The 22,848-nt window shown below is 46.5% G+C and overlaps 1 long non-coding RNA gene across 2 annotated transcripts in view; it reads left to right on the top strand.

Moving 5' to 3' along the window:
- The window catches only part of LOC116480368 (uncharacterized), a 47,685-nt gene extending 28,521 nt beyond the window's left edge, over nucleotides 1-19,164 (top strand). Inside the window, exons 1-3 of one of the 2 annotated variants that reach the window (XR_004251269.1) lie at nucleotides 15,880-15,939; nucleotides 17,215-17,362; nucleotides 18,503-19,164. This is a non-coding gene — a long non-coding RNA (uncharacterized LOC116480368). Of the gene's footprint in view, nucleotides 1-15,879; nucleotides 15,940-17,214; nucleotides 17,363-18,502 lie in introns of those variants that run through there. The other variant, XR_004251270.1, reaches the window with a different exon arrangement.
- Nucleotides 19,165-22,848: the final 3,684 nt, after the last annotated feature.

The following is a 22,848-nucleotide window of genomic DNA, read 5'->3' as shown; positions in this document are numbered from 1 at the left end:
GTGCGTGACACCAAACCTGGCAAATTTTTCTATTTTTAGTAGAGACGGGGTTTTGCCACATTGGCCAGGCTGGTCTCGAACTCCTGACCTCAGGTGATCCACTCACTTTGGCCTCCCAAAGTGCTGGGATTATAGGTGTGAGCCACTGTGCCCGGGCTCAGGTTGTAGTTTAAATGTCCCCCCTTCAGAGACACCTTCTCAGACGATCAGATGGCAACACAGTCCTCCTGTCACATTCTTTCATTGCACACCATGCTTTCCCTTCCAGGTGCATGCATCGCAATTGGTAATCATATGTTTATTTGTCACCTGTGTGATGTTTGTCTCCACACCAGTCTATCTGACCCACGAAGACAGGTGCTACCAAGATGAGTGTATTTCTTCACCACGTTCCACTGAGTGCCCAGCACATAGCAGGATGAGTGGATAAGTGAGGGTGGTTAGCATAAAGGAGTTTTTGTGCTTGAAGGGGAAAATGTGAGCCAGGTAGGAAACCTAAGTATATCGAAGGGAGAGAAGACCAAAGTCTAATCAGCTTGAAAAATACCAATGTTTATTTTAGCACCTCACAATAAGCCTTGCACAAGGGCTTCCAGGACAGACATGGGGCTCCCCAGTGTCCTGAGTGGTCTAGGTACACCAGCCCTCTGCTCTGCCATCCTCCTAATCACACAAGGGGGCAGCTACAATTCCAGGGATACGGGCTGACCCAACCATACCCAGTGAGGCAGAGGAAATGTGCTCTTCTTATTAGAGAGGAAAGCCTTTACAGAAGACTCTCAGCAGGTTTCCACTCAGGTCAGCTCCCTTGGCTAAGATCGGGTTCTACTTCTATGCTCTGGCTTCAAGGAAGATTGACAAGAGAGTACTGGCATTTCGATCCTCTGGGGTGGGAGATTGGCTTCACCAACAAGCAAGCAAGCAGGGGCAAGGCGAGGACAGTCTTGTGTATGAGGAACAACAGCTGTGTTCACTGCACCTCCTAGATTAGGCCCTGGAGACCCCATGCTTGGAGGCAGGCTTACAGACAGCAGGAGGAAGAAAGACCATACCATTTTACCAATTAAAGGAAAAAGTCCAGATTGCAATCATTCCATGATTCATTGATGTGAGTAATGGTAAACCTTCAAAATTCAAACATGCTAAGGAATTCATTAGATGTCTGCTGTGAAATTAGCATCCGAGAGATTAGACCTGGGCCATTTTCCTGGAAGACCAAGTTAAAGAGTTTCCTGTGCTAAAAAAAATGAGTGTTGCCCATCCAGTGGCTGGGTGACGAGACTTGAGAAGAACCGGAGGCCTCTCCTTCTCATCCCTACGCCCAGCCTTGGCTGAAGTTCGAAGTCCTCTTAGACTTCAGAAATTCCTCAGTTATTGTGTGTTCCTTGGGCTGCATATCTGGCCACTTACTTGGCATCTCCACTGGACTAACAGACCTCTCAAGCTTAATGCATCAAAACCAGCTCTTGGTGACCGGACCACCACAAATGTGCCGCTTTCCCAGTCTTCTCCATGTTAGTAAATGTGCCACCATCACCTACACTCAAGCCAAGATTGAAAACATCCTTGGCCGGGCACAGTGGCTCACGCCTGTAATCCCAGAACTCTGGGAGGCCCAGGTGGGTGCATCAACTGAGGTCGGGAGTTCAAGACCAGCCTGACCAACATGAAGAAACCCCGTCTGTACTAAAAATACAAAATTAGCCAGATGTGATGGCACATTCCTGTAATCCCAGCTACTCGGGAGGCTGAGGGAGAATCGCTTGAACCTGGGAGGTGGAGGTTGCGGTGAGCCGAGATAGCCACACTGCACTCCAGCCTGGGCAACAAGAGCGAAACTCTGTCTCAGAACAAAAACAAAAACAAAAACTAAACAAACAAACCAAAAAACGTCCTATCTGATTCCTCTCCGTCCTTCACAGAGCACATCCAGTCCATCAGCAAGACACACCAGCTCCACCTCTCCAACATACCCCACAGGCGCCCCTTGCTGCTTCCCTGCTCCCCGCCTAGTCCTGAACACTCTTCTCCGGGCTGGGCCACAGCAGCAGCCTCTTGATTTGTCCGCCTGCTCTCACATCCCCACTCCTAGGCCCTTCTCTACACGGCAGCCAGCGTGGCCATTTTGAAATGTGAAAAGATCACATCACTCCTCTACTTAGAAACCTCCAATAGCGGCTCCCTGATACCCATAGAATAAAATCCAGTCATCCTCGCAGCCTGCAAAACCCTCTGTGGTCTGCCTTTTGCCCACCGCCCTGACCATACTAGCCTCATGCACTCTGCTCTGGCAGACTGGCCAGTTCCTCCGGGCCATCTGCTGGAATATTGTCCCCAAGATCTCTGCAGGCTGGCATGTCCTTCCAGTTCAATCTCAGCTTACACGAGGCCTTCTGAGAGAAGTCCTCTCTAACTCCCGATCAAAAATAGCACCCCGGCCTCTAACTTCTTACCGTATTTTATTTTCTTCCTGACACTGTCATTATCTGAAACTAATTGATTTGCTGGTTTATCTTTATGATCTCTCTCTGGCAAAAGAATATGCGTGGCACAAGGGGCTTATTTTGCTCGTTGTTTTACCCTGGGCACTAAAACAGTGTCCACATCTGTGAGCTCTCAGTGAACATCGGCTGAATGGGATGAATCTTAAAGCCTTCGACTATCGTATTAAAAGACGAAACTCTTTACAATAAGAGAGAAAGCAATCATCTTTTCTTGGGCATTGGAAATACTGAGATACTAGGGGACAGAAGGCACCAAAAATTTAGATAAGAGGGGCTTGTGACAATACTGAAGCAGGTGAGCTTGAGAGGATCAAGGAAGGACAAGGTGCTTGTATGGACAGGTGGGAATTTGGTCTTGGTCTGTCTGTGATGAATTTGGAGACTGCAAATGATAGAGTCAGAAGAAGAAAGTCACACAAAGATCTGTCTGGAGTCCTTGGCTTTTAGCATGGGCTTGACCACCAACTCTCTCTGGAATCTCAGGCAAGTTGTTTAGCCTCACTAAGCATGGGCTTCTCAGGGCACTGGGCTGTGTGATCGCTGAGGTTTTGCCAACTGTGATTGTTCCATGCTCATTCGCCCATGGCTCATTCAGTCACTCAGAAAGTATAACGTGAGCACTGTGTTCCTGAAATTGTGCTACGTGCCAGGCATGCAGCGGAGGACAAGGCTTAGTCCCTCTCTTCATGGAGCTTCTAACACAGGATAAATACGTCAGTTCAAATGGTGATGGGAAGGGGAAGTGAAAGTTGCAATGAGAGTATAGAAAGGGGTATCTTATGGGGATTGGAGGGTCAGATAAGCCTGTTCTTAAAAAAATGATATTTTCTTCCATTTACAAATGTTCAAGCTTTGGGGAAAGGAACTAAGGTAGCTTTGGAGAGAGTTTGTGGCTGGGGCTCTGGCAGCGGGCTGTGCATTTTAGCAAATGCTTCCCCACCCCACACAGTGACAGATTTCATGTACATGATGTGGTAGGTCCTCCTGGAGTCAGGCGGGGAGCCCAGCAGGTTCTTCCTCGGCCAGAGGTGGGGTGGGGAGGAGAAGTTTTTGATAGTGTGAAGAACCATTTTCTTCTATGTAGCAGATGAAGGTGAAACTGAGCGTTATTAACTTTTTATGCCAATCCCCTGACCTTACCCAGCGAAACTCCTATCAGTAGGCTGAGCACATAAAAGTGAGAAGTTGGGGGACCACCTACTTACCTATTTTGTACTGCATAGAAATCTTAGTACATACATTTACTTGTGTGAGAAATACCACTTTCTTTTGTTTAAAATGTTCTTAAATCCTTCTTTATGCTCCCATCCTTCCAGGTGAAGGAAATTAGATTCCAGCCACGACTGAGGTCCTCTCCTCTGCTCCCCACACCAGGTCCCAGGGGAGGCTGACAGCCCCTGGCCCTCCTACATGTGGCCTTCCTAAGGCACCATGGAGCCATGACTTGAGGGCCCTGCCACCTCCACCAACAAAACTCCAGGGCCCCTTCCTAGGCTGGGAGAAATTTCTCATCACTCTTCGGTCCTGGGCTACTTTAAAAGGTCCATCTAAGACACCTAGCATCATCTCTGCATTTTGGCGTCTACAAAATACAGCAAGAGATTTAACTTTCAGGTAGCATTTTGCTTACTGTCCTACAGAAACCCCCAAGGCAGGACTGTCTAACTCTGTGGAGGGCTTGTGAAAATTCAGGAAAAACACACACAAATCAGCACTTATTAAAAAATTATGGCCAGGCACGGTGGCTCATGTCTGTAATCCCAGCACTGTGGGAGGCCAAGGCAGGTGGATCACCTGAAGTCAGGAGTTCGAGACCAGCCTGGCCAACATGGTGAAACCCCGTCTCTACTAAAAATACAAAAATTAGCTGGGCATGGTGGCGGGCACCTGTAATCCCAGCTACTCAGGAGGCTGAGGCAGGAGAATCGCTCAAACTTGGGAGGCAGAGGTTGCAGTGAGCCGAGATCACACCATTGCACCCCAGCCTGGGAGACAGAGAAAAACTCAGTCTAAAAAAAAAAAAATTATTCTGCCATAGAAGTGGGACTCCACAGTCAGGGAAAACCTGCGTTTGTCTGAGTACTGGCTTTGCCTGGGCAAGTAGCCACCTCTTTCAGCCTCATTTTTCTCATCTGTAAATCAGAACATCGTAGAGATTCCTTCATGGAATTGTTATGAGAATTTAATAAGATTCCCTGCAAAATACTTAACACAGTGTCTGGCACATGGCAAAACATGGCAAATGCCCAATAAATATTATCTATGATTCACAGATACATCATGTTAGTGATGGTATAAGACATACTATTCATTGTTACCCTCCAGCTTAGAGATCATATATAAAGGCTTTGCAGAGGGTGGTCCCCCCTGTGCCACCGAGCCCTTCCCCTCTTCCACCCATTGGGAACGGGGCTTGGTGAGGCAGGCAGCATTTTTCAACCTCCTTGAAGAACAGGTGCAAGTCTGGTCACGATTTCTCTCCATCAGCTTCTTGTCAAACCTGTAAAAAATGATCTGTCCTCCTCGGAGATTCCTACTTACTACGTGGCAGCTTCTAAATTATACCTCTCTTGCTTAGATACATTTTTTTTTCCTTTCCTCTACTGCCCTGCCCCCACTTCTCCTCCAAAATACTACAAGTAAATATCATTTATATTGATTTTGTGAAGCTCCCTTCCCACCCATTCCCATCCCCTGAAAGTCTGGGAAGTCAGCCTCTGATTATATGTTTCCTAAGGCTGAATCCAATTTTTGTTTGTTATGGAAACATTAAATCTTTTTAAAAAAAGTCTTAAGTTTTTGGGACAAATATTGGTGTGGACTATTTTATATATATATATGTGTGTGTGTGTATATATATACGTATATATATACACACACATATGTGTGTATATATATGTGTGTATATATATATGTGTGTGTGTATATATATATATTTGAGACGGAGTCTTGCTCTGTCACCCAGGCTGGAGTGCAGTGGCACGATCTTGGCTCACTGCAACCTCCACTTCCTGGGTTCAAGCAACTCTCCTGCCTTGCCTCCCTAGTAGCTGGGAGTATAGGCACCGGCCACCACGCCTGGCTAACTTTTGTATTTTTAGTAGAGGCAGGGTTTCACCATGTTGGCCAGGCTGGTCTCGAACTCCTCACCTCAGGTGATCTGCCTGCCTTAGCCTCCCACAGTGCTGGGATTACAGGCGGGAGCCATTGCACCCAGCTGCGTGGACTGTTATTTGTGCACAGACTGATGACAGGAGAGGCAAGGCCTGGAGTTTAGTGAGGGTTTTATTGAAAAGGAGCGGGAAGAGGGAAGAGGCAACATTGGGAGAAAGGGAAAAAGAGAAGTGTTGTGTCTGGGCTTGAGGCAGAGAGAGACAGAAGAGATAAACAGGGATGAGGACCTGAGAAAATTAAAGCCGGTTGCCTGTAGGTTTCTGAGGTTCAAATCTATAGAACAACTCAGTGTCAGAAAGGAATGAACGCTTGTATCCAGCTTGTCGATCCTACTGTGCAGCTAATCCCTGAATGAAATTTTCTGCGTGTAGGTTTTGAAGACACAGTCAAACCGTCCATTAACGCCATTTTCCTTACACGCACTTTTTTCCTCATTTCTTTCTAACGTTGAGTCACCCTGTAGACTTGAATAGATGATCTCCGCATGTACTTATACTTTCAAGAAACAAGAAATACTACCGACCTTGCTGGTTTCACTGATGGTGTGTTTCAGGGCTGGTTTTATTCAGTGCCTGAGATGCATTAACTGTTTTGTAGTGGAGGCTTTATAAATGTGTCTGAATCAAGTGTAAGAACAAGCCTGGGGGGGAACTACCATTTTTCTCTTGTATAGGTTGTGGGAAGTGAGGCTCAGAGTAGTTAGTAATGTGGCCTGGAAGTACAGCAGCTGGGGTTCAAACTGGGTCTGGTTCAGGCTCGCTTTTGAGTCTTGTCTACCTCGCTAGACAGGACCAGGATTATCTCCCCGACGTTCTACCGCCTTCTCTGGCTTTCAGGCTGTCAATATTTACGAGACCAATTCCTCACGCTCCCTCCCTTTCACAGCTGCATCCACTCAAGACATTGCCCCTCCCCTCACCTGTGAACTTCCTTAACCTCCTGCTCCACCTCTCAACCACCCACAGAAGGGCGGGAGCATCCCAGGTATGCTTCAATTATGACTTGGCCTGAAAGCCTCCCAAGGACATTGTTAACCCCTTGACAACAAACGCAATGTCTTACTTTAGCAATCAAATTCATCAATGACTTTTGAATTTGAGTTCTGTGTTTACCAAAGTTACACATCCACATAATTTGGAGAGTCAAATAGTCCACAAGTGTTGTCCCTAATATGCTTGTGTTTCTGTTTTGATTATTTAGTTTTAAGCATTAAATCTTGAATTCCCACCATGAAAGATGAGTTTAGCTTTTTCTTCTTGTGCCGTGACCGCCCCTCATATACACACTCTTTCACTCCATATCCTCCCACTGTTACTATATACTAATATCGCTTATTCATCATTCTTTGTTTCCATATGAAAATATAAACTCGATTTATAACTGTGCCCTGAAGTACAGTGTGATTGCTTTTCCTTTCCTGGAGTTAGTAACTGTCTTATTTTTCCATTTGTTTTGTTTTTTACTATTGTTGGTTTTTGTTTGTTTGTTTGTTTGTTTGTTTTGAAATAGAGTCTCGCTCTGTTGCCCAGGCTGGAGTGCAGTGGCTTGATCTCGGCTCACTGCAACCTCTGCCTCCTGGGTTCAAGCGATTCTCCTGCCTCAGCCTCCCTAGTAACTGGGATTACAGGTGCCCACCTCCATGCCTGGCTAATTTTTGTATTTTTAGTAGAGACGGGGTTTCACCATGTTGGCCAGCTGGTTTTGAACTTCTGGCCTCAAGTGATCCACCCACCTTGGCCTCCCAAAGTGCTGGGCTTACAGGCGTGAGTCCATTTGTTTTGTTTTCATTGTTTTAAGTAGTAATAAAGGTTCAAACTCTGCCAAAGTTCTAAATCTCCTCCGTGGTCGTGTAGATGATCAGGTCTCCTACTGAATTTGTCTTTCTGCTGAAGCCGGTCCCAGGGCTGTGCCCTGCAGCAGTGTGGGCCAGCTGCCCTCCCTATGCACTGGGCATGTAGCCTTCCTCTGGAGGACCCTGCAGCCTCCTGGGGATTGCCTTCACCATCCTTCTGTGTTGGAGCTCCTGTCTCCCAAAGCTCTTGCCTTCCTCCTTCTTGGTTTACCCTCTTATTTGTGAGGAGCTCATTTTCCAGTAATGTCACAGGAAAGGGGCATGTGGCCCTGTTTTTAAACTCTGGGTATCCCCAGCATGCTCAATAGATGTTTGCTAAATTAATGAAAGAATAAAAGCAGAAAGGACAACAAGGAAACATCAGCGGAGATAGATGGCATGATCACACATTGAGATTAAAAGGAAACAACGCATTCTGATAATCTGATGTTTAGATAATTGACCTAAGCTTTTAATTTATGATTGACATCAGTAATAATAAAAGTTCATGAGAACACCTGGATCTAGAGAACTTATCTTTTCAAATGGCAGTCTGGCATAGGAAAGAATATCGGTTGTGAATGAGTTATTTAACCTTGCTGTGTCTTGGCTTCTTTGTCCATAAAAATAGGAATGCTAGCCGGGCACGGTGGCTCACACCTGTAATTCTAGCACTTTGGGAAGCCAAGGCGGAAGGATCACAAGGTCAGGAGTTCGAGACCAGCCTCGCCAAGAAGGTGAAACTCCATCTCTACTAAAAATGCAAAAATTTGCCGGGCATGGTGGTGGGTACCTGTAATCCCAGCTACTCAGGAGACCGAGGCAGGAGAATCGCTTGAACCGGGAGGCAGAGGTTGCAGTGAGCTGTGATCGCGCCATTGCACTCCAGCCTGGGTGACAGAGGGAGACTCTCATCTCAAAAAAAAAAAAAAAAAAAAATAGGGATGATAGTGTCTACTTATCAGGAAAACTGTTGCACTGGGTGAGAACCAAGGGTGGCTGAGCCCTTTCACAAGTCATCTTATGAAAATGGCATTTAAATGGAATCAATTATATGCAAAATAGCACAGAGCTTAGCCTTTTGTAGCACTTGACAAATGGGATTGACTTCCCTTCTTTCTCCTCTTAAGAGTGCAGGACCTCTGAATTGCCAACTGTAACAGTTATTGATTATGTTGAAAAGGGTTATAAAAAGCTTAGTTTGGGGTTCCGGTGTGGTAGTGTGAGAGTGGTGAGATGCCTTGTTTTGATCTTGACTCTCACCATGATTTGCTGTGTGTCCTCGGGCAAGTATCCTTCCTTTCTGAGCCTCCGGGTTTTTTTTGGGAAAATGCGGGGCTGGGTGGCTGGGGACTAAGGTCTGACTCTGTCAGGCTCTACCCTTATTCTGTGAGTTGCCCTTCCAGAACCCAACAGACTCCACCCAGCTGCTGTGAGCACAGTTTGCCTTCAAAGTAGATGCTACCTCTGTCCCTGGCACGGGCCTTCTTAAGGCCTGGGGGCCCGAGGTTGACATCCTGTGAGGTCGCCTGGGAAGAAGCCCACATTACATTCTTCTGCAATGTAATGCAAAACAGATCCGGCCTGGGCTCCAGCCAGCACCAGGGAAGTGGACTTCATTGTAAAAGCCACCTTGTCAGCATCAGGCCTGGGTGATTAATGACTCCTTAATCTCACAGCAGAATACCTGACAAAATACGCCTGGGCCAAAAAGGCAGAACAAACCTAATTAGCCTAGTCGACCCACTCACAAGGTGTGGGTTGCTAAGGATCCCAACAGCTTCCAAAGGAAGCCTCTCCCTGCCTGTCCCTTTTAGGTCTGTGAAAGAATCAAGTGGCCACAATGGGGAAGGGACTCCATTAAAAGGAGGGGGCTGGCCAATGAATAAACATGCAGGTTACCGTGTTGATATTTCGCTGAATGCTGTTCTGAAGTGGGGTGTTTGGGGCCTCGGAGGCCGGCGCCCCTGTATTGTGCTGGGGGAGGGACTGGCCATTTGAAGTCAAGGTGAGGACATACTGGGGCAGATGGAACCTGCTTTGTTTGTGAAAGAGTTTTTCTGCTATTTATGCTAATGAGTGGGAAACACTTCTCGAGCATTTCAGATGATTCTGTAATGAGGCCCGGCAGAATGTGCCAACATTGTTGGCCCAGGACAATCTCAAACTCCCACTCGCCACATTAGCAGCCCCTTTCTTTACATGAAGGCCCTTGGAGGGTGAAAGAGGACAATGCAGGAAGAGTGAAAACATCACAAAGAGGGGCTTTTGTTTCGCCTTCCTTTGAACCCTCTCAAAAGCCCAGTTTCAAGGGGTGTGTTGGGCCTGCCTTTCAACGTTACTGAACCCAGAATCCCCTGTTGTTTAGCAACATAGAAAGCTGACCTTAATTGACTCCACTTCTGAGCAGGCTTTGTAAATCACTCTGTCCCGGAGTGGAATTTCCTGATGGTGTCCGTGTGTGATATATAATGTTTGTACACAGGATACCAACGTGCCAATGCAATATACATGCCTTCACGTGTGCACAGTGATTTACAGCTCACAGCTCACTTTTACACGCATTCTCTCACAAGGACCCTACCTCTGGGTTAGAAATCATTATTCCCATTTTACAGGTAAGAGAATTGAGACTCAGAGAAGTTAGGTGGCCTGCCCTGAGTCACCCATCAAGAAGGAATCAGAGCTGTGACTGGAAGTTAGATTTCCCTGACTCTCCATTACACTGCAGTTGTTCCAGGGGTTGTATTAAACAGACTGTGTAAATGTGTATTCGAGAGAGATGTCTTCAGCAATTAGTTTCTTTAAAACATTATTTTGTGGGTAAAGAAGAACATCGCTAGGTTATAATAACATTTTGGATTTCCCCTTTAATTTCTGGTCATAACAGCATTTTCCTGACAAGACTGCTTCCACCGTACTCTAGCTGTCCCCCTTTCCTTCCTACCTCATCCTCAAGTCACGCAGCTATAGGCATCAGGCTCTCAGGTAGGGCAGTGCTGGGAGTCCCAGCTTCCCTCTGGGGTTATGCTGCACTGAGCCTCATCAATTCTAGGGATATTGTGAGGAAGGTGCTCCCCTCCTGGAGTTCATCTAGAAGTTCAGCCTGGGGCCTGAGAGACACAGCTGCACTCTTAAAGCCTCTAGACTAGGAATACTCAGTGCTGACTTTGCCATGTGACCGTGAAGTTCTGTCATAGAGGACTCTGTGCCGAGAAGGGTCACGTGCTTGGCTTAATGCTCTTCTGTCACTGTCTTGACATTCTTGATAATTTCATCTTTGAACTTCTTTTTTGTAAGTGAAGCCCAGTGAGACAGTGGAGGAGAGGGGCGTCATGCCACTGCAGTTCCTCGCTATGCCATTCGTACAGAGCATTCTCCATGGCCAGGAGTCCAGGAGTCCAGTGGGCCTATGAGGCCCCGGAGCTGGTGGAGACTCGGGGAGGTGAGCACGCTCTGCTCACCCCTGAGTAAGCGGGCACCGATGGCCCTGAGAAGCCAGGCACTCCTTGCAAACCAGTACAAAGGAATACAGAAGAGCCAGGCGCGGTGGCTCACGCCTGTAATCTCCCAGCACTTTGGGAGGCCGAGGTGGGTGGATCGCCTGAGGTCAGGAGTTCGAGACCGGCCTGGCCAACATGGTGAAACCCCATCTCTACTAAAAATACAAAAAATTAGCTGGGTGTGGTGGCGGGTGCCTGTAATCCCAGCTACTTGAGAGGCTGAGGCAGGAGAATCACTTGAACCCAGGAGGTGGAGGTTGCAATGAGCCGAGATCACACCATTGCACTCCAGCTTGGGCAACAAGAGCAAAACTCCATCTCAAAAAAAAAAAAAAATACAAAATACAAAAAAAGACAGTGGCGGGCGGTCTAAGAAACACAATTGACCAAAGAATCCCATCATATCCTTTCTTACTCACCTTATGTCCTTGTGTTAGCAAAACAGATCCATTGAAAATGACACGAGAAGGAAAGAGAGAGCTAGGATGATCCATAGCTCCCTGCCCTTTCATTCAGCCTCATCATAAGCCAAAGGTACAGAGGGCTGGGAAATGTGTGTGTATTACCAAAAGAAATAAAAACAGCGGGGTTAGTTTTGTACAGCACTTTCACTGTTCTGGTAAGAATATATATACACACATATATACACACATACATACATACATATATAGGCTACGAAATAATTCTGCAATTTTGGTGATTCTGCACAGGAGTTAAATGTTCTTATATTTGCATTTAAAACTGGCACTATTCAAGTTAAAGAAGAATTGTAAAACTCATGCTAATAATTTAAAATGTGAATTTTTCTTTACTTAGAATGACACTAATTAGCAAATAAAATCCACAAATTATATAGCTAACCCTGTTTCTGGCAGAAGACCTATAGAAATGCATATCATATGTTTGAAAAAAATTCTGTGATCACAGATCTTACAATCAACCCAACAAGAGCTACTGTGTCAATGCCTTCCTCGAGTTTTCTTGGGTTCTGTGTGGGACTATCGCATGGCGCTCTATTGCTCTTTGGGCAAAGGGTGGCGGGCGGAGATCACAGCGGCCCTACTAGCTGTGTGACCATGGACAAGCCTCTGCCTTGTCAATCTGCAGCAGGGAGGTAGCATATATCTTGTCATTTATCAGGAGTTCCTGTAAAAGTATGCATATAAGGGTGTTTTGGAAAATGTAAAATGTTGTGTATGTATAAAGTATTTTATACTTTTTATTACTATTAAAAAACTACAAAGCAGGAACCATGAACATTGCTGTCTTTATTCCTTCTGATTTGTAAATTCCTGCCAAATTTGCATAAATCCAAATTCATTTTTTTCTTTTAAACAAATTTGTCAACAACCATTTGGATGGTAGTATGAAAATTCAATATATTCACAACTGTCTTTCACTTTGCAGTAATATACATCAGTGTTTTTAAAGGCTATAGGTGTTTGTCCAAAGTAATGAAGTTTTACTCTGAAGCTGTTTATACAGTTTTCTATGATTAAACAGTTGTCAAACCTGCGTATAGAAAAAGTGATAGGCCAGGAGCAGTGGCTCACACTTGTAATCCCAGCACTTTGGGAGGCCGAGATGGGTGGATCACTGGAGGTCAGGAGTTCAAGACCAGCCTGGCCAACATGGTGAAACCTGGTCTCTACTTAAAAAAAAAAAAAACAAATTAGCCAGGCATGGTGGTGCACACCTGTAGTCCCAGCTACTCAGGAGGCTGAAGTGGGAGAATCGCTTGAACTCAGGAGGTGGAGGTTGCAGTGAGCTGAGATCATGGCACTGCACTCCAGCCTGGGCAACAGAGCGAGGCTCCATCTCAAAAAAATAAATAAACTAAAAGCCTAACAAGTAGAAAAATAAACAACTTGATATAGAAGATGAGTGAGTCCTAATAACACAAGGCCCTATCATAACACGGTCTACTGTTTTTATCATAAAGTTTAGACAACTTCTGGATTAAAAATGTGTCTCTCCAAATGTAATAGCTGCTCACAGGCAAAGTCTGATTAACCTGCTGAGACTACAGGGAATGCGCTAATCTTATCCCTGCAATGCTGATATCATAAATAAATAGGTCTCTATTATGTAATAAGAACCTGTAGTAAATGAGGGACTGACATCATAGAATATGAATTGTAGTGGGAGGCAAACGTGTTTTCCCTGTGACTTTGAGACAGTGATTTATCTTAGCTTGGGTCTCTGTTTCTCCATCTGTACTTGGGATGGAGTGAACCGTGACCTCTAAAGCACCTCCCAGCACCAGCATTCTGTGTTCTGATGGCTTTGATTTGACTTGGAAGCTTTAGTGCCACCTGAAGTCAGGTGATAAGGACACATGAGCACACCTGGCAGAGACAGGTTCTGTGTCCCAAGGTGATGCAGCAGATCTGGGGTTCGGAACACCTGTTCCAAATCCAAATCAAACCTCTCCGTTGGCCTTATATCCTCTTGGCTAAAGGGGACTCATTATCCCAGAGTGGGAGGCTCTGTCCCTCTTTCCCCGTGGTTCAGAAGGGTGGCCTTCACGTTCTCTCTGTGGTTGTCTAACCATCTTCCCACCATGTCAGCACCAGCCCAGAGCCAGCACAGCAGGTGACTCCCAAGTGTTTGTTGAAGACTGACTTATGGTCTCATAATTTATTACTTTTTAACTTTCTCCTTCTAGACTTGCAAGCACTTTATTTATTTATTTATTTATTTATTTATTTATTTATGACAGGGTCTTGCTTTGACACCCAGGCTGGAGTGCAATGGCGCAATCTCAGCGCACTGTCACCTCTGCCTCCCGGGTTCAAGTGATTCTCTGGCTTCAGCCTCTTGAGTAGCTGAGATTACAGTCATGCACCACCACGCCCGGCTAATTTTTGTATTTTTAGTAGAGATGGGGCTTTACCTTGTTGGCCAGACTGGTCTCGAACTCCTGACCTCAGGTAATCCACCTGCCTCAGCCTCCCAAAATTCTGGGATTACAAGCATGAGCCACCACACCTGGCAGCAAGCACTTTAAAGACAGGTCCCTCAACAAATTCAACTCTCTCGGCCTATGGCCCCTTGTCCACCCACAAGGCCCAGCACATAGTGGGAGCTCAGTAGATGGGAATACACATATTTTGAGTAAGCTGGAATGATGCCAATACCCATTTTGCTAAGATGGATATTCTTGCTCATGAAGAATCCCAGGCCACCCTAGCTCAATCTCAGTATATGCCCCCTGCCCATCAGTGAGAGGAACGAGGGTGCTACTTGTGCTGTCTGAGGAAGGCGAGGACAATAGCTAGAAACTGTCAAGTTCCAGAAACTCTTCTCAGTCTTGGCTGAAGACAACACCTTTCATGACCTCAGCCTTTTCTTGCTTTGCAGTCTTGTTTAAAATGGCATTTGGGCCTGGGCGAGGTGGCTCACGCCTGTAATCCCAGCTCTTTGGGAGGCCGTGGGTAGATCATGAGGTCAGGAGATCGAGACCATGCTGGCCAACATGGTGAAACCCCGTCTCTTCTAAAAATACAAAAAATTAGCTGGGTGTGGTGGCAGGCACCTGTAGTCACAGCTACTTAGGAGGCTGAGGCAGGGGAATAGCTTGAACCCGGGAGGTGGAGGTTGCAGTGAGCCAAGATCGTGCCACTGCACTCCAGCCTGGTGACAGAGCAAGACTCCGTCTCAAAATTTAAAAAAAAAAAAAAAAAAAAAAAAAAGGCATTTGGAATATACCCTAATCCTATGACTTAGAAATGAAAAATATTATGAGACTGTTCATAACAGCTATATTCATAATATCCTCAAACTGGAAACAACTTAAATACACATCAGCAGGAGAATGGGTGGACATACTGTGTTATAGCCCTCCTAGGGAATACTACTCAGCAATAAAAATGAGCAAACAACGTGGATGAATCTCAAGAGCATCATCTAAATAAAAGGAACCAGACACAAAAGAGTACATACTATATTATCCCATTTAAATGTAGTTCTAAAAACAGACAAAACTAATTGAGAGTGATAGAAATTAGAACAGCGATTGCCAGCTAGGTACAGTGGCTCATGCCTGGAATCTCAGCACTTTGGAAGGCTGAGGTGGGAGGATTGCTTAAGGCCAGTAGTTAGAGACCGCATCTCTACAAAAAATAGCAACAAACTAGGTGGTGTGGTGGTGCACACCTATAGTCCTAGCTAGTTGGGAGGCTGAGGCAGGAGGATCACTTGATCCCAGGAATTCCAGGTTGCAGTGAGCTATGATCCTGATATTGCCCTTCAGTCTGGGGAACAGAGTGAGAATCTTTCTCTTAAAAAAAAAAAAAAAAGAACAATAATTGCATAGGAGGTGGAGTGGGATGTGATGGGCTGACTGGAAAGGGGGCACAAGGGAACTTTCAGGGGTGGTAGAAATTTTCTATATCTTGATTGGGGTGGTGGATACAAAACTTATTGTATGTTAAATTAACCCTCACATTTTAAAAACCCACAATATTTGGAGCTGAGGTTTACCAGCCTCTCAATGGCCGGCTGTCTCCTGGATCAGACACCAGGAGAGGCAGCTGTGATTCGTGCAGCTGTGGCCACGCTACTGATTTCCTCACATCTGCAGGGGCGGCCCCAGCACGTGGCCCATTTTTCATCCAGTCACTTTGCTGGCACTTGGTGAAGGCCTGTCTCTCCCTGGGCTCTGTCCCGGGACCCACGGCAAACTCTCATCCTTCTTCCCGTTGGCACTTCTTCAGCTCCCAAGTCCTCTCTGTGTTTTCTCTTCTCCAGGCAAACCCCTGGGTTTTCCATCCGTGCTTCACTGGACGCAGTTTCCAAACCCTCCTCCTTGTAGTTTCTCTCCCCTGGATGTGCTCTAGCTGCCCCTGGCCCATTTCAAGAATTTCTTGAACACTTTTGCTGATGAACTTGACTTCTACCTTCAAAGCGATTTTAACGGGAGGAGGTAGACTGTGAGCCTTTGTCTAGCCCATCAGATTAAATTTTATTTTTTCAAATAGCGAAGAGACATGAAAATGTGGTGGGAATTCCACAAAGGCCCCTGCAAATGACTGACATACATTTAGGCAGACAACGTCTTTGTGCGGTGCCGGGAGCTGATGCGTTAATAGATATAACTTGTGGGCTCCCAAGGAGAGGTTAAAGAGGAGAGCACAGGTTCCTTTGAGTCGACTTGGTGCTCCCGTGTCATCTCTCCCCAGACTTAATCAAGTTATCATATCAACCCAGTGTTTCCTGGACCCCAGCTCTCTTTCTGAATGAGGAAAAAATTTGCAGACAAATTTCTAGCAGCAGGAAGTTGGTGCTCTCCTGCGAGGCTGGATAAAAACTACGTGTAACCTCTCAGGGCCTCCCTCCCGCTCCTGCTGGGAGTTCAGTTCAAGTGGTTCCCTTATTTGATTACGCCTCTCAGGCCTTCTCTGGTGTAGGTATCCAATTCACTGCCGTGCCCACTGGCTCCCCACGAGGCAGCAAACATTAGAGTCACTCTTTTGTGAAATTATGGGGAGGCTGAGTGGGCCAAGCACTTGTGTGTGTGCGCGCGTATGTGTGTGCATGTACGCCTGTGTGTGAGGAGACACACGGATGTGTATAAAGAGAGGAATGCCGTCTGTTAGCAACTGCGGCATTGATTTATAATCACTTCCTTTAGTCACAGAATGACGGAGTGGCATCTTTAAATTCTCACAATTAAAAAAAAAAGAGATGGTGAAAAAAATCCTAAGTGCTAAATATCTATGTATTATGTATTATTATTCTTAAGAGCTTGCGAAAGCCTTATAACATGTATGATTTACAATTAATGGACCTAATTCTTCCAATACAGATTTCTTCCTTCCATGACTATATAATTCAAGTTATACTGCTAAATATTTTATAATGAGAGTACAAATTATGATGGCCTTTGTAACTGTTTTCATGGGAGCATTTATTATTGGGCTGATGTTGATGGTTTAGTAGATTTGTGCATATTCGTCCCTCTTATTCATTACTTTATGAGTGGACAAGAGGTGTGGGAATGTGTGCTGTGAACATGTGGCCACTCTAGACTTTTCTCAAAAATATAAAAGACAAACATTTATTTCCCTGCACAGTCACAAAAAAAAGAAAGGAAGAAAGAAAAGGTAAAAAATCTTTGCAAGGCAATGTTTTGTATTCATTTTCAGGCAATGTCAACGTAATCGAGGAAAATAATAGCAACATCTTTTTTCATCTGCAGGTGCGGAAGACCTACTTAAAACCTGAGAGTCTGGAGTAGGAGAGGCGCTTTCAGATCAGACCGAGTCTTCTGCAGCGCACAGGAGCTAGTCGTACTGAAAAGAATGAAGTTGGACTTGTCCAGGCGAGTTTCGGACAGTGCTGGGCTGGTAAGGAACGGAGTTACCATTCATCTATTCATTCCCAGAAAAAAAGGGAAATACACCCTCCCGAACTCAAGATGCCCATTGATTTATCCCCTTTAGCTGGCAAGACACTCGAGCCCCAATGTCTTCGGGCTCGTAAGCGTTTTTATTGAGAGAAGAGCGTCCCTCCCAGGTTCCCACAGGGGCTTGGAAGTCAGGGGAGACGGGAGGGGCGGCCGGGGCCGGGGCAAGAAGCGGGGCGGCTTTTATTTTGCGCCATAAAGGGCTGCACAATGTCTGCTGGAATTTCAACAGTTAAAGAGACCCCTCTGCACAAAGGGGCGCTCCGGCTGTAATCGGGAAATAAATTTGATTTTCTGAATTCTTTGGCAGCTGGTGACAAAGGGCCAGGTAGCGCCGCGGCAGGGGTGATCCTTGCAGAAGGCGGCGCGCGGCGGGGCGTGCGGGCCGGGGGGACAAAGGCGGCCGCGCCCGCCGCGCCACAAAGGCAGGCCCGAGCCAGGGGGCTCCGCGCCGCCGATCGCCTACGCCCGGGGCCGGGTCGGCCGCTGTGCGCGTCGTGGGGCAGAGACACGCCCGCGCCGGAGTCCCCGAGCCTCCGAGACCCCGGGCCCGGGCCGCGTCTTGGGCTTTCCCCGCCCGGCCGTCGGCTCCAGCGCCGCCCCCGCGGCTGCCCTAGCTGCTGCCCTCGCTCTCAGGGACCGAGGCCAGGAGACCGCCTGACACTTTGCCCTGTCCCAAACCTGGGACTCCAGGGGCCTCCTGCTGGGGCCGCGAGCACCAGACTTTCAGAGCCAAACTCACTTCATCAAGAAATGCCAGTTAACCCTTGCCCAGTTCAGCCTCTTGCTGGGGTTTTGGAGGGGTCACCGGGGATGCCCCTGGGAAATTTACCCAAATCCCCCTGGCTCAATGAACGGAGTTTGCCCCCTTGCCTTTGTTCATCAGGTTATATTTTGTCATTTAATGCGTCTTACATGCCTGTCCTTTAAGTTCTTTTTCTGCAGAGATGGATCGTCCTTTAGTGACAAAGCAGGTGTTGGGGGGACGGATACCCCGGAGGAAATGACGCCACCTACTAGGTCTCTAAGGGCAGGAATTCATCATTCAAAAGCACTAAGCGCTGCTCTCCTCACTCCCCAGCCCTGCTCTGATCTCCTGGGCGCCTTCACCTCCTCTGGCTCCTAAGTCGGCTGCTGCGCCAGCATCCATCAAACTCTCCCGGAAGAGGAAATGACAGCTCACCAGTAGCCTAGAAGGCCCCCGTGGGCAGAAGCATGGACTTGCTCCTCATGGAGATGCGGCAGGGCCATATTTCCTTGGCACCACTCTGGAACCTTCCACAGCCACCACCTCAGACACTAGCCAGACTTCAGGTCCATTCCTTTCATGTCTAAAACGAGACAGTCCACAATGTTGATTTTATTTGTAGGGATGTCAGGATTCCAGAAAAGCAGACTTCGAAAGCAACAAAATGTTAACTTGCAGCTCTCTGAGGCCCTTAACGCTTGGTCTGGGCACCTCTGTATGTAAAAAGAAGTACAATATCTTTAGCTGCTGGTTATAGGTGGCCATATGTTTCAGTGCAGAAATGGGGCTCCCCTTGCTAGACTAATTTTCTAATTTTTCCTCAGGCTTCATTGATTCATATTCTTCTACTTGACCCTGGCTGTCAAGACCAACAACACCAAATAACACCGAAGTCTCTTGCCTCCTGTCCTCAGAATCTCTCACAGGCATCCTCTTCCCTACTGGAGCCATTTTGTTTCAGGTTGATCCCTAATTAAATTCAGCGACATGCAGGACGTGTGTGTGTGTGAGTCTGGACCTGTGTGTGTGAGTGTGGATCTTGTGTGTGAGTGTGGGCCTGTGTGTGTGACTGTGGACCTGTGTGTGAGTGTGGACCTGTGTGTGTGAGTGTGGACCTGTGTGTGTGAGTGTGGATCTTGTGTGTGAACGTGGACCTGTGTGTGAGAACGTGGACCTGTGTGAGTGTGGGCCTGTGTGTGAGTGTGGACTTGTGTCTGTGAACCTGTGTGTGTGAGTGTTGACCTGTGTGTGTGAGTGGGGGCCTGTGTGTTAGTGTGGACCTGTATGTATGAGTGTGGACCTGTGTGTGTGAACATGGACCTGTTTGTGTGAGTGTGGACCTGTGTGTGTGAACATGGACCTGTTTGTGTGAATGTGGCTCTGTGTGTGTGAGTGTGGACCTGTGTGAATGTGGATCTCCATGTGCGAATGTGGACCTCTGTGTGTGAGCATGGTGTTTACAATCAGCAGGAAGCAGCCTGGAAATGAGTCCTGATTAAATGAGAATCTACATACAGAACAAGTACCCTAGGAGTTCTAGAAAGATGAATAATTCTCAACCCAGCACAATAACAGCAGCTTACAATATGTCTGCGTATGTCATAATGGAGTGGTTTTTGTTACATGTGTAATGCTGGTATCATAAGAAGAGTATTGTCATGCTCACAGGATGTCAGGGACAGAAGATTCTAACTGCTTTGTTGTGTTACTTATCTATTGCTGCGTAACAAATTACCACAAACTTAGTACTTTTAAACAGCACGTTTATTATTTCACAGTTCCTGTGGGTCAGGAGTCCGGGCACGGTTTAGTTGATTCCTCTGTTTTAGATTCTCTTACAATGCTTTAATCCAGGAGTCAGTCGGGGCTGGGGGTCTCATCTGCAGCTTGACCGAGGAAGGTTCTGCTTCCAAACTCATGTGGTTGTTGACAGAATTCATTTCCTTGAGGGTTGTTGGCCTGAGGGCCTCAACTCCTTGTGGGCCCTCAGCCAGAGGCCACCCTCAGTTCCTCTCTGGGACCTCTGTCTATGGCAGCTTACTCCATCAAAGCCAGCAAGGGAGACAGTTGACAGCAAGAGTCGGCTAGTAAGATGGGTGTTCAAGTCGGCTGGAATATATTAACATCATGACACTGACATCCACCACCATCGCCATATTCTGTTGGTTAGAAACCAGTCACAGGTGCTGCACACACTGGAGGGAAGGGATCCCACAAGAGGGGGTACACCAGGGAGCATGGACCATGGAGCCTCCTGGGAGTCTGTCTCCCATATTCACTTCACCCACAAGTAACCTGAGCCCCCAAATTGGGGTGTGCCCTGGCCACAATCTCAGTGAGTTGTTTTAGTGGCTGGACTCAAATCTAGGACAATTATTCTAAGTCTTGTGCTCTTTCCTCTGTAACATGCCTCCATAACACACATTTCAAATAGGTGAAGACTTTGGTTCTGAAAAGCAGCGCCTAGCTCTACCCAGCAGTCTTTGCTGCTCAGGTTAACTGCCACCCCAACCATGAAGTCACTGCGGTCCTTCACTGAGGAACTCAAGGAACGTCTGCATCCTGGACCCCATAAAATATTCCTAAACCAAAATGGGGGGAAAGATCCCTTTTCCAGATCAATTACATCAGAAAATTTTAAGAACCTGAGGGTTTGCTTAGTCTCCCACTCCCACCCTCTTAACAAGTGAGAACCCCGAGATCTAGAAGTGAGAAATGATTTATTCCAGCTCACAATGATGACAAAGCCTCATTCTCTTTCTTTTTACAAATTTCAAGCAATCGCAGAGAATGGATTGGCTTCATAGCCAAGCACAGGAAGGGCTGGCCAATGGGACTCCTGGAGCCAGGACTCAGAGGCCCTCAGGGCCACCCCTGTCCCATCTCTCCCTGCAGGCTGCAGTTTTCAGTCTCCAGCTGACACTGAGACCCCAGGGTCTGAGACCAAAAGGAAAACAATCAAATAAGCAACAGTTCTGATCCCAACAGGCCAAGTTGCCTCTTTCAGGAAAAATCTACTCACGTCATGAATTCTGGACACGCAATTGTTGTTTAAATAGTTCATTCCCAAGAGGCCACCCTTCACTGATAGATACAGCTTTGTGTAATACGACCGTAGCTTTGTCTCTGTAACTTCAGTAAGACTACAATTCCCACCTCAAGAGCTGGAAGTGAAGTCTAATCTTCCATGAGGAGCATGTGTGCACGTGGATGTGTGTGTGTTTCTTTTTCTCTAGGTCCAAGGCTTTATCTTGCTAAATCTATTACACCTCCTCTCTGCCTGTCTGCACTGGAGATAAAAAGTGGCATTTTCTGGCCTCAGGCCACTGCATTTGGCCAAACATTCTCCCAGCAAAGTTATGAACAAAATTTCCTCCTCCGTTTGTGCTCTTCTGAAAGAGACCTCTGGCTGCATTCACTGTCCACTGTCCTCAGAGAATAACTGAAGGAACAAATGAAACCAGATATAATGAATTCTGTGCCTGTTCATCTTGAGTTTCAATGAACTTATCTCTTTGCTGGCTTTGAAGAGCTGAAATCACTCCATGTGCTGGGGGTAGTTTAGAGAATAGGAAGAATTTCAGCTTTGGTTGGGCTAAATAGTTGTGATCCTGGGCTACTTTTGAGTTGTTTCTCCTTGGCTGAAATGAACTTTCTGAAGGCACTTGTTTTCAAGAGAAATCAGAAATATGCTTCAGAAAAATAACCATCAAATCATTTTGGAAGAAATAAGAAAAGAACATTTATTTTAGCAATAAGATAATCTCTTCTGGGATTCATAACTAATTTGGTGGAAGTGTTTCTATTTTAAATAAAATCCACGTCAGTATTAGAAGAATGTGGATTGATTTTCTGGGCCTTTTAGGGCCACCAACCTCAGCATTTGCTGAATGTGGACTCAAGGACTCCGTCTCTTTGCACATGCTGCTTCCTGTTTTTGGAGAAGCTTCTACCTCCTCTCTCTGACAAACTTCTTCCTACTCACCTGGCAGGGTCCAGCTGCACACCCCCTCTTCCGTGGGCTCCCACTTCCCCAACCTCTCCTCACCATGCACAGGGGCGGGCACTCTCCTCTTTGGACTCTCGCGGCCTCTTTTTATAGTTCTATCTAGGTCTTTGCTATATTTGCCCGGGGAGGCTGTGATCAACATGGGAACAGGGGTTTCGTTTTGTTCATTTTCATTTTCGCAGTCCTTGGAGGACTCACACAGCTCATGATGGCGCAGGCTTGATGGGTGGATGAATTGGCAAATCACTTTGAGGAAAATCTCTTTGACTGGTATATTTGATTCCTAGTTAACAAACTGCCTACTAGCATTCCTGTGTATATGGCGCCCAGATATCTAATAGCATTGAAATGATATGAAGCTGCTTTGTGCGAAGATGTGCTTTACAGAAGATAAAGACTGCCAGGTAGAAATGGAGCATGTGAATCACTGCACTCTTGGCAATCGAAAGGAAATTATGTCGCTTATACTGCACATTGCTAATCCTATCTTACATCTACTGAGCATTCACAGTGTGTCCAGACAATCTGCTAAGGGCTTTATAAAGACTACCACAATGTCCTTTGGAGGTAGGTCCTGTTGTGCTCATTTTACAGATGAGGAAACCTAGGCACGGAGATGAGTTAAATTACCCTAGATCTCCTGGCTAGTGACAGAGGCAAGTGTTCAAGC

Source organism: Hylobates moloch, unplaced genomic scaffold, assembly GCF_009828535.3.
Source record: "Hylobates moloch isolate HMO894 unplaced genomic scaffold, HMol_V3 SCAFFOLD_13, whole genome shotgun sequence".
Taxonomy (NCBI): domain Eukaryota; kingdom Metazoa; phylum Chordata; class Mammalia; order Primates; family Hylobatidae; genus Hylobates; species Hylobates moloch.
This window is presented reverse-complemented; position numbering and strand designations above follow the sequence as displayed.